This window comes from Aythya ferina (assembly GCF_964211825.1).
Source record: "Aythya ferina genome assembly, chromosome: 5".
Lineage (NCBI taxonomy): Eukaryota > Metazoa > Chordata > Aves > Anseriformes > Anatidae > Aythya > Aythya ferina.
The window spans coordinates 24,595,860-24,608,607 of NC_140301.1; the positions used below are offsets into that span (position 1 = coordinate 24,595,860).

The 12,748-nt window shown below is 39.0% G+C and overlaps 1 long non-coding RNA gene across 1 annotated transcript; it reads left to right on the top strand.

Moving 5' to 3' along the window:
* The first annotated feature begins 907 nt into the window (after positions 1-907).
* LOC311437360 lies at positions 908-12,545 on the top strand. The gene is made up of 2 exons (XR_014693420.1): positions 908-1,013; positions 12,114-12,545. It is a non-coding gene; the product is annotated as an uncharacterized lncRNA (long non-coding RNA).
* The last annotated feature ends 203 nt before the right edge of the window (positions 12,546-12,748 follow it).

Here is a 12,748-nt window from a genome sequence, read left to right on the forward strand (position 1 = left end):
ATTTTCACTTGTGTACTCTTACATTTTGTTTGTCCTTGCCATCAGCTTCCTACACCTGTCATATGCTGCACTTTCTGACTATCCTTATATTGCCTTTCACACTGCAATTTTAATTGTCATCTCAATTCCCTACACATTTCATACTGTTTTTCATTCCTCCACTTTTTTTCCCCCCCTTACTCCTCACTTTCCAAGCTGTGAGTGACCATAATGGTTAATTGCTACCCAGCTTCTATCCTCATGAAAGTAATACTAAGAAACTCATAACGCGCAACTCCAGAACTACAACAAAATGCTGACTATTCAAAGTAGTAATTAATGTAATTAGATAATTAATGTAGTAATACTGTTAGTATCATATTTAGAAAGACATTAATGAGCAATTTGTGAGCAATTTTATAATGGAGTGTAATATTGACAACAACCTCTTAAAATGTCTTTTTGTAGTGCCAATCCTTATAGCAATGACTGTAGTTGTACTGCCAGCAGTAAATAATGTTGATGAAAATTATATACAGTCAAAAAAAAACTGGAGGGACACACATCTAAGCTTTAAGTATCATGAAATCTAGATTTCTGTCTTGGCCCAGTCTTGTTGAAGACAATCTATAGGTTATTCTACCACAAGATCGCCTTGCCGAGGCGATCAGCTCTGGGGCAGACGCATTCTGCAGCGGAGCAGGGGACCGGACAGGCAGGGCTAATTTTTCCGGCACCCAGCCCACTCGAGGGAGCCGCCAGGACCCAGCAGCGCTCGTGAGGGAGGCGTAGGCAGAGCCAGCAGCGCCCCCTCCCTGGCCGTTCAAAAGCTGCCCCTACGGAGCACGAGCGACCAGGAGCGCAGCGACCAGGACGTGCAAATAGGGCGTGGTGCGTCAGACGGGAGTGGCACAGCAGTTAGCGCGGCAGTTCGCTCAGGCAGGGCGATCAGGAAGGGCAGAGCGCTCCCCCCAACCAAACGAACAACTCTAACGGCGGTCTACTGCTAGCTCAGCTGCAATGTTGTACACCAGGTACAGTACCCCTATCTCTAAGGGGAAAACGGATCCTAGGCCAGGAGCTGGTGGGGCTCATTGAGAGGGCTTTAAACTAGGTGAGAAGAGGGATGGGGCTGAAACAAGGCTTGTTAGAGCTGTGCCAGGGGGGACAATGGCAAGGATGGGAGAGAAGGCAATGGCCCAACTGAAGTGCGTCTACACTAATGCACGCAGCATGGGTAACAAACAGGAGGAGCTGGAAGCCATCGTGTGGCAGGCAGCCTACGACTTGGTTGCCATCATGGAAACGTGGTGGGACCACTCTCATGACTGCAGTACTGCAACATCTGGCTATAGGCTCTTCAGAAGGGACAGGCAGCATGGAAGGGATGGTGGTATGGCTCTATATATCAGAGAGAGTTTTGATGTCATGGAACTTGAGGCTGGAAGTGATAAGGTTGAGTCCCTATGGGTTAGGATCAGCAGGAAGGCCAACAAGGCAAGCATCCTGGTGGGAGTCTGTTATAGACCGCCGAACCAGGATGAGGAGACTGATGAGGAGTTCTACAGGCAGCTGACAAAAGTTGTGAAATCGTCAGCGCTTGTTCTTTTGGGGGACTTCAGCTTCCCAGATATATCGTGGAAGCACAACGCAGCCCAGAGAAAGCAGTCTAGGAGGCTTTTGGAGAGCGTGGAAGATAGCTTCCTGACGCAGCTGGTTAGTGAGCCTACCAGGGGAGATGCCCCTCTAGACCTTGTCTTCACAAACAGAGAAGGACTGGTGGGAGATGTGGTGGTTGGAAACTGTCTTGGGCAGAGTGACCATGAAATGGTAGAGTTCTCCATTCTTGGAGAAGCCAGGAAGGGGACCAGTAAAACCGCTGTGTTGGACTTCTGGAGGGCTGACTTTGAGCTGTTCAGGACACTGGTTGGTAGAGTCCCTTGGGAGGCGGTTCTGAAGGGCAGAGGAGTCCAGGAAGGCTGGGCGCTCTTCAAGAAGGAAATATTAATGGTGCAGGAGCACGGTCTGTCCCCACATGCCCAAAGACAAGCCGGCGGGGAAGAAGACTGGCCTGGGTGAACAGAGAATTGTGTCTTGAGCTTAGGAGGAAAAAGAGGGTTTACAATCTGTGGAAAAGAGGGCGGGCCACTCGGGAGGACTATAAGGATGTTGCGAGGCAGTGCAGGGACAAAATTAGAAAGGCCAAAGCTCATCTGGAGTTCAATCTGACTACTGCTGTCAAAGACAACAAAAAATGTTTTTACAAATACATTAATGCAAAACGGAAGATTAAGGAGAATCTCCAGCCTTTACTGGATGCGGGGGGAAACCTTGTTACAAAAGATGAGGAAAAGACGGAGATGCTTAATGCATTCTTTGCCTCAGTCTTTAGCGGCAAAACCAGTTGCTCTCTGGATACCCAGTACCCTGAACTGGTGGAAGGGGATGGGGAGCAGAATGTGGCCCTCGCTATCCGTGAGGAAATGGTTGGCGACCTGCTACAGCACTTGGATGTACACAAGTCAATGAGGCCAGATGGGATCCACCCAAGGGTACTGAGAGAACTGGCAGAGGAGCTGGCCAAGCCGCTTTCCACCATTTATCAACAGTCCTGGCTATCAGGGGAGGTCCCAGTCGAGTGGCGGCTAGCAAACGTGACGCCCATCTACAAGAAGGGCCAGAGGGCAGACCTGGGAAACTATAGGCCTGTCAGTTTGACCTCAGGGCCAGGGAAGCTCATGGAGCAGATTATCTTGAGAGTCATCACGCGGCACTTGCAGGGCAAGCAGGTGATCAGGCCCAGTCAGCATGGGTTTCTGAAAGACAGGTCCTGCTTGACAAACCTGATCTCCTTCTATGACAAAGTGACGCGCTTGAGGGATGAGGGAAAGGCTGTGAATGTGGTCTACCTTGACTTCAGCAAGGCTTTTGACACCGTTTCTCACAGCACTCTCCTCAAGAAACTGTTGGCTCGTGGCTTGGACTGGCGTATGCTTCGTTGGGTTAGAAACTGGCTGGATAGCCGGGCCCAAAGAGTCGTGGTGAATGGAGTCAAATCCAGCTGGAGGCCAGTCACGAGTGGCGTTCCCCAGGGCTCAGTGCTGGCGTCGGCCCTCTTTAATATCTTCATCGATGATCTGGATGAGGGGATCAAGTGCACCCTCAGTAAGTTTGCAGATGACACCAAGCTATGCGTGTGTGTCAATCTGCTTGAGGGTAGGAAAGCTCTGCAGGAGGATCTGGATACGCTGGACCGATGGGCTGAGGTCAACTGTATGAAGTTCAACAAGGCCAAGTGCCGGGTCCTGCTCCTGGGGCACAATAACCCCAAGCAGAGCTACAGGCTGGGAGTTGATTGGTTGGAAAGCTGCCTGGCGGAGAAAGACCTGGGAGTATCGGTGGATAGTTGGCTGAATATGAGCCAGCAGTGTGCTCAGGTGGCCAAGAAGGCCAACAGCATCCTTCCATAAGAAGCAGTGTGACCAGCAGATCTAGGGAAGTGATTGTCCCCCTGTACTCAGCTCTGATGAGGCTGCACCTCGAGTACTGTGTTCATTTTTGGGCCCCTCGCTACAAGAAGGACATCGAGGTGCTTGAGCGAGTCCAGAGAAGGGCGACGAAGCTGGTGAGGGTTCTGGAGAACAAGTCCTATGAGGAGTGGCTGAGGGAACTGGGTTTGTTCAGCCTGGAGAAGAGGAGGGTCAGGGGCTCTTTATAAGTACATTAAAGGAGGCTGTAGCGAGGTGGGGGTTGGTCTATTCTCCCACATGTGACAGGACGAGGGAGAATGGGCTAAAGTTGCACCAGGGGTGTTTTAGGTTGGATATTAGGAAGAACTTCTTTACTGAGAGGGTTGTGAGGCATTGGAGTGGGCTGCCCAGGGAAGTGGTGGAGTCACCATCCCTGGAGGTCTTTAAAAGACGTTTAGATGTTGAACTTAGTGATATGGTTTAGTGGAGGACTTGTGAGTGTTAGGTCAGAGGTTGGACTTGATGATCTTGAGGTGTCTTCCAACCTAGACAATTCTGTGATTCTGTGACATGAACACACATTCTGATGGGTTGGCCCTAGCTATCAGCCAGGCACACACAGACTGCTTCCTTAATGTCTCCACGCCCCTACTCTCAGTGGGATAGGAGTAGGGAGAGAAAATAGGAGTAGCAGGAGTGAAAAAACTTCTGGGTCAAAATAAAGACAGAGAACTCACTGACCAAGTACTGTTATTACAAGTGGACTTTACTGGAGGAATTTAACTTAATTCATGTACTGTGAAACAACAACAACACTCCCCCCCACACACACACAGAATTAGGGAAAACATTTTTCAACACCCTTTCCCAGGCTCAACTTCACTCCACTCCAGACATCTTTCTGCCCCCCCTTTGCTATCCCCACAGGTTACAGTACTTGTCCTTCCAATGAGGCAAGATGTGATGCAGGGTGTCTGGGTCAGAATGTACTGTTTTCCCTCTGCTTTATTGCTCACCCTTGTCCTGTGTGACAGTGACCTCCAATGTGGGTCCTCCATTCCATATGCTGGTTGTGTGCCACTCTCCAACAAGGAGACACTTCTGCTTCTCTTACCTAGGTATTCCCTCTTTTGCCCTCTCTTTTTCTGTTCACATATCTCCTTCTTTCTTTCTCTGCTTCACTCCTTCTTTCTCTCTCACTCTCATTCTTTTAATTCTCTTATTCTTCTTCTCTCTTCATTTCTCTCTATGTTCCTTCACTCTCTCCATATTGCCTCCTCCTTGGTGTTTTTGGCCTTGTTCCAGTCACAAGAATTTGAACACACTTAAAATCTTAAAACAAACAAATAAACAAGCAAACATATATATATACACTTATATATATGTTTACAGTTAACACATTAACACTTTTCAAATGATCTCAATTCCAGGAGTCAATTTAACTCAACAAAACCATTTTTTTCCATAACATTAATAAATAAAGTACATTTAAGTCAATTCTATTTTATATAAATTTTTTGGTAAGTAGAAAATTTCTTTACATTGAGCTGAAACATCCTGGCCTGCTTTCTTCTTATTAATAATACAGGTGTATATGAAATTACCAGTATTTGTAAGCAATCACTGCGTTTTCTAATGGATATTTTGAGCCCATATTGATTTGAGTAAATTTGTTTCTGCTGAGGTCTATAATGATAAATGACTCATGTTCTGCATGATGTGGTTCAGTACTTCAAATTAAATGATTGTAATTATCTGTTGTTATTTTGTAAAGTCAGCTGTTACTGCAACTGACAGAATGGCCCTGTAACACTTTTCCCTTTAAATTTCTTAAATTATCTTATATTCTTTGAAAATGGAGAAAAATGTTGAACATTAAAAGTACAGAATTTTCCTTTGTGATTATGCAGCTTCCCCTCCACCTTGCTATTCTAATCTATTGCTTTATCTGATTGTATCCTATGAAATTATTCTATTACACTTTGTAGTATGCACAAATGTTTACTAGTTGCATGGGGTTTGTTATCAATTTTGACCTTTGTCAAGATGTTAGGTCTCATAGGGAATGTTCACATTACTTTGAAAGAAATCTATATAGAAGGACTGTATCAGATCAAACTCAAATTGCCAAAAAAGGTACTTTTTTAACAATGATTTTACAGTAAACCTAGTTGAAGCATTAATGTTGTGATGCCGTAGGATTTTACAGTTGCATCTGGTTCAGTTTCTTACCACCAATTAAAATACAAATAAGAGACAATGAAAGATATACAATAAAGAAAATATCAATGTTGCTGAACTTCTGACTATGCAACATTGTAAAGGAATGAATAGTGTCAGATCTGTAAAATCAGATTCTTTTTTTGCTTGTGAGGTTGTTGTGTTTTTAAGAAAAGAACAAACTATTTGTTCAGTGGCAGTCAGTCAGAAGGATGTTTTGCATTCATGTTTTCATAGTGGACATAGTGAGTACTCAGAGACTTAGGCAGATTCAATAAATATTTCCATTCCGATATTCTATTTCTGGCAATGAACTGAATGACACTTAATGACTTAGAAACTTTTTTTTTTTTTTTATCCATACTTTACTTACAACAGCAAAAGTTGCTGCAACATCAGAAATTAAAGGATAACAAGTATTTATAGCTATCCCATGCAATTTCAAAATAATTTTAGAATAGCCTTGAGAAGACATTCAGAAGGAAATTTGGCATAGTCAAAGGGCTGTATAGTAATTAATTTACCAAAAAAAAAAGAAAAAACAAAAGAACCTTGAAACAATAGTATAAAGGGAATATATTTATGGTTTAAAACCTATATTAATTCTTTATGGTGTACAAAGTGGAGTTCCCAGGCAATTATTTCCTCTACAAAGTCTTTCTCATTTTTTACCTCCAGGACCAAAGGAATGTAGTCTTTCCCAGCTGAGACAGATCAAATAAAGCATTTGAGGCTCTTATAGAAATAATGACAAAACGTTCACTGACTTCCATGATCCTAGCTTTTATCCATCTGTCTGAAATTATAAAACAAACAAACAAACAAACAAACAAATATTTTTAATGCATGGATTTGAAAATGATAAAAAATTTTACTTGAAAATCATATAATATGCATATTTTTGCAGACAATGGCTTATTTATGAGGTCACTCAATATTATTTTGGATGTCTGATCCAAAGAACATTACAGCCAATGTGATATTATTCAATAAGTTTCAAAGTCATTCCAGAAGACAAATTCTAGAAAACTATCACATAGATAAACATTGTGAAAATTGTTTCATATTTTTATTTATAAATATAGAATATATATATACAGAAACTTTTTTTTTTCCAACAGCCCTACACAGCTGTTGTTTTAATGTAGAGGATTGTGTAGTAAATTAACCCAGCCCTCATGAGTGTTCAGTATTTTATCCCTGATACAAATTTTCTCAGAGAAGATCAGAAAGAATACAGAGTTGAGACTGTGATATTTCTGAACTTTATTCTCAATATTAAACCACAGTTTGATCATCAGAATGCAACAACTGTTTGATGTAATTTTTCTTTTTGGAAAGGTGAGTTCTGGCTACATAATCCTTGAGTGTGATAACAGGATTTTCTTGCTGAAGGACAGGGAGTGAGAAAAGGTTGCAGTGTACAACTGAAGTCTGCATGTTATGATTTTTCTGAATAGATATAAATCATGCACTGAAGTGTCACAGAATGAGTAACGCACATGCTTTTCATATCCAGTCAAACTTGAAGAGAATGAAATATGTTTGCTAGTATCAACTCGCCCCAGTAGACAGTAATCCACATCACAAGAAACACTTAATTGAGTCCATTTGGCAGTCTCTGCTCAGCAGGGGCCTTGTAATGAAATAACATGTAATAACATACCTCTCTTCCCTAGAGAGAGTGTCCCTGCAGGTCAAGGTTGGGGTCATTGCAAGGGCAAGGTCAGGTAGCTTATGTTGTAGCTGCTATTGCCACATCAAATTGCATTTTTTTTTTTTTTTAATTGAGAAAATTCATTTTATGGACTGTTTCCTAGCCTTTCATTCTCTCAAACACTTGTTTGTCCTGCCTTCCTGCAAGACCCCTGTAAAATTAGAGTAGGAAATTGACACTGAAAATTAAATACGGTATGAAAATGGATTAATGTTGCATATTTCTTATTTATTAAACTAATCCTGATGGAATCTCTGATTTTATTTTTATTTTATATATATATATATTTTTATATAAATTACCACACCATGTTTTTTTTCCTGCCAGCAAAGAAAAAAAATATATTATAAATTTACTTATAATAAATATTTATAATAAATTATATATTATACATATTATATATATTATATAATATATATAAATACAAATTTATATATATATATAAATATTTATAAATATTTACATATATATATAAATATATATCTATTATATATATAAATACATACATATATATATAATAGATATATATTTATAATAATTTTATTTTTGATTAAAAAAAAAAATTATTATAAATGAAGTTACCAGAATATCTGGAAGATACTAAATGCCTCAGAAAAAAATGCTGAACACCCTATGGACTTGGGCACTGTGTTTCAAAAGATACAAAGGTAAACCAGTGAAAGCAAATGAACTTTACATTTCCTCTCCATAATACTGTTGCATATTAATAAAATATTCTTAGAACATCGGATAATTAGTAAGGAAATCAGAAGAGATTTTCTTCATTTGTAGAGTTTTTAAAGAGAAACTTAATCTGATTTTTTTTTTTTTTTTGAGGATGTATGGACAGACAGATTTTATATTTTAAAAGTCAGAATTATGTACTTAGAATAAAAAAAGAACATAGCATCAATAAACTGCTTAGCTTTATTTACACTACATCATTTTTCCAGAGAGAAAATGAGTCCAACAGAATGCTTTAAGATCCATAATTCTGAATGTCACTGGGGAACATCATGAATACAGATGCATTTAATTTCCATATATTTTGAATGTTTTTGGTTTGCTTGTTTCAAGACCATTTTGTCAGAAAAACTTCAAACACTGGTCTATATTTCTAATTTACCCCAGGTCCAATTTCACCAAACGTAATGAGGATTTACAATTCCTGGAGAGCTCTCCTTTTAGTTTCTGAAGTTTCCTCAAGCATCTGATGTCACACTCACTGTTTTTTTATTGCAAAAAATCAATTTATCAGCAATCGACAGGCTGAAGAAATAGACTATCTCTTATCAACAATAATGAAACAGAGTTTATGATAAAGAGCTTCAATCATGATCTCTTCCTGAGCTACTTAAAAAGGTTATGTCTTGATCTTCTTGACTTGTGGGCTACGGAAGCGTAACTGTTGGCTTAGCAGTTTTGCCATTAGGTAGTGAAAGAACTGAAGATTTGATCCCTGCTCCTGAATTTGTTTATGTTTCTTTGTTTTATCCAATCATGTTATAATGTAAAACCTGTAATCATTTCCAGGAACTTTGATTTAGAAACCTAGTTTTGCCAGCTTAATCTCTTCTAGCTTAATCAATAAACGTTACCAATATAAAAATATTAACACCCAGTCATACATTAAGTTAAAAAAAAAAAAAAGTGCATATTACATTATGGAAATAGAGAAATACTTAAATTTCCCTACTATCCTTTTTTAAATTGTTGAAATGTTTTCATTTTTTCACTTATATAACAGAGGAATAGTCACCTAACCTATGTAGACTAGATTTTCCCATACAGTTCTTACCTTCCCCATACAATACAGACAGAAAGGTAACTAAATTAGACCATCTTCAGCTTTTCAGAAGCTTATTTCTTTGTCTCTTCATTACCTTTGCAGAGAGCATTGGCAGTTATGTCAGGTGGTCTGGATTGCCTACCTCTTTGAAAATGGACATCTAAATTACCAGTGAGGAAATGCCTAAAGTAGGCATTTACAGTCAGCAGACTCTCCTTACTTTCCAGGCATAATATTCTGTTCTAACAGATTTCCCAGAATGAATTACTTCTTTTTAACACATAACAGGGAACTGATTTTTTTAACCTCTAAACCAACTCAGTGCAGCCAGAAGTCTTGAATACTTTGTCAGATTGTCTTGCTTGTTTGCAAAGCATGATACGCAAGCATCTGTGCTCTGCTTCTCTGTCAGCAAAGATTTCAGAAAGACTGTACTTTATGGTATATACAAAGAACAGTATATTTGTATGGTGGCTAACTGGGTGTGACAAGATTTTGGTAACAGGCTAACTGGGTGTGACAAGATTTTGGTAACAGTGATAGTTCACTCAAGGAGAGTGCAACAGCTTAAGCAAACTAGTTTTAAAAGGGAAAAAAAAAAGAAAAAAAAAAAGGGAGTGACAGGTATTTTCAGGAAGTAACAAATCTTGGTGTGAACAAATAGATCCACATTTTGATTTTGATTTGAACAAAATGAAAACCTTGCAAGGAACTTTCCCTTTTTTGGTGGGGATGTTGTCATGTTGTAAATGGTTCAACTCATGTGGTTCATGGTTTAGAAGAGAAGACTTTCTGAAAAAGCAGAGCTCTGTAGAGAACAAATGAATTTAAGTTATAATTTAGTGTCATTATTAAACAGAAATGAAAAAGAGTCCAAATGTATGCTGGACATTGGATAAGGCATATGGTCTATATTGCTTTTTTTGGTGCTATAACCAACCATTCATGATAGATGCAAGGGGAGACATTACTCTTCTAATCAATCAAAAGAAAATCAATTTCTTTTTAAACAAACAAATAAAAATCTTACTGACATTTTGAAAATAGTTCTTTGTTCATCATGTAGTATGCAGAACTGTACTGATCCAAGTGGCCAGCAAGGTTAGAGTTAATAGGATAAAATGATGCAGTTCTTGTCAGTTCCCTCCATCTAAGTAAAAATGTGTAACTATAGCCCAATTCTACCTAAGGATATAACTCTGGTTACATCTCAATTTATAGAAATAATTAGATCAAATTAGATCATGGAAAGTTTAATTAACCAGGCATAGTTTTGAATTAAAGTCCATTTTCTGTGAAAATTGGAAAAGGCCTAAGTAATTCAGGCCCCATTATATCATGATTTAGCATCAAGCATCGTGGGGACTATAAGTCAGAAAATACAAAAAAAAAAAAACAAAGTGAACATCCACACTCCCAGATTTTAGTCTATACATGTACGTCCTGTGGCTCTTCTAGAAAAAAATAAACAGGTATTGGAAGCTCAAGGGAGTGTACCAAGCCAGCTTTCAATAGGGCAAAAGTTCATTCATCCCATTAACTAGGCTCCATATTTCATGTCATGGTTCTCTAACATACCTGCACCATAAAACACATTTAGCATAATTCTTATTTTTTTAATATTTTTGAAACATGCACAAAATCTACATGAAAAGGACAATTATGAAATATGTCAACCAGTGCAACACTGCCTAATTAAAATTAGTTCTATTAGCATTCATTATGATAAATTAATTTGTGTTAATGGGGCTGTAGTCTCATAATTTGATCAGAATTTGGAACCAATTAATTTCCACCTAATTTAAAGAGTTATTTATTATTCAAAGGGCTTCCTTTTCTTCTGAAGTTGTTATGAACATAATTACCACCCTGTGTGTTACAGAGTTTGTAAACACAATAATCATCTGTAATATGCAGTATGATCCAGCAATATACACATCCCAAATATTTTACACATCCCAATACTCAGTAAAGATCTGGGCCTCCTCACTGTCCCATTGAGTATTTTCACAGGGCAGTAATCGGACATGACCAAAATGGGTAAAATGAATGATTCTGTTTATCTTGTTCAAAATCCTATTTGTCCAACCATAACATTTTAATATGGTATATGCATGTTTCAAAACTCTAGCTATGGTGCTTCCACTGAAAATTTTTCATTGATATAAATTGGTCTAGTAGCACTGATTTTAATGGAAACTTATATGCTAGATTTATTAGGGATCAGGTTCCATAAAGTGTTTATGAAAATATGTTGAGATATTGTGGGATAGACTTTACCACTCTGGCTTGTGTTCAGCTATGCTCTATGAATTAAATAGTTTCCCTGAAATCAATAGGACCTATTACAGATGAAGGCACAGCTCACTATGTGTACAGGTCTGGCTACTAGGAAAGTAATGTCAAGATTGCTTTCCTTTTAATGACTGGGAAACTCTTTAAAACATCCATCCATGCTTCTGGGGGAAGTGAGTAAAGTTACAAGATTTATGAGGGATGTCCAATTCAATTTCATTAAGAAAAGACTTTAAAAATTGTTTCTCTGCCTTTAAGATGAAAACCATATGCAAGGAAAAGTGACTGTCAATTGATACAGCCACTGAGAAAAAACAATGTTTACATAGGAAAAGTTATTTACTATTTATTCATTATATTTTTAGAAATAATTGACAGAATTTTCCTTGCAAGAGATTCTTGTAAGGAAGTGTATTCATTATTTCAGAGTGGAAACTCAGCTTTCTTGACCATTTAGACCATTTAGACATATAAGTGATTCTAGATAGTGTACTGGGTCTGGCTGGAATGTTAACTTTCCCTGCAGCAACCTGCAGTGCTGTACTCTGCACTTGTAGTTGGAACAGCAGTGTTATCACACCAGTGTTGTGTCTACTGCTGAGCAGTGCTGGCACAGCATCGGGCCTCTCTCTAACCCTCCTAGGGGCTGGGCAAAAAGTGAGAAGAGAAACATCACCAGCTGACCTAAACCAACCAAAGGGATATTCCATACCATGTGATGTCACAGTCAGCAATAAAAGGTGGAAACAGGAAGAAGAGGGGAGGGGTGGGCTCTCATTGTGAAAATGTCGGTCCTCCTCCTGAACACCGGCTACGTGCGTTGAGGCCCTGCTTCAAGGACGTGGTCAATCATCGCTCATTTGTGGGAAGTAGAGAGTAATTTCTTTCCTCTGCACTTCCACATAGCCTTCATTTGTTTTATTTGTTTGTTTTCCTCCCCTCTTTTTATTTTCCCTTTCCCCCTCCCTTTTCCCCTTTCCCTTTTTCTTTCCCTTCAGTTAAATTGTTTAGTTCATAATAATCTTTATTTAATTATTATTATTATTTTCCTTTAATTAAATTATCCTTATCTCAACCCGTGAGTTGTTCTTTGCTTTACTTTTCCCCCTCCTCATCTAAAAAGAGGGGGAGTGAGAGAGCGGTTGTGGTGTTTAGCCTCCCAGCATGGTAAAACCACCACAGATACGTGTGCTAGAAATGCTCCAACTCAAATCCCTTAGTAGCCTCAGATCATTTCTAGAAAGAGATGCCAGCTCCTTTCCCAGAAAAAAAATATCT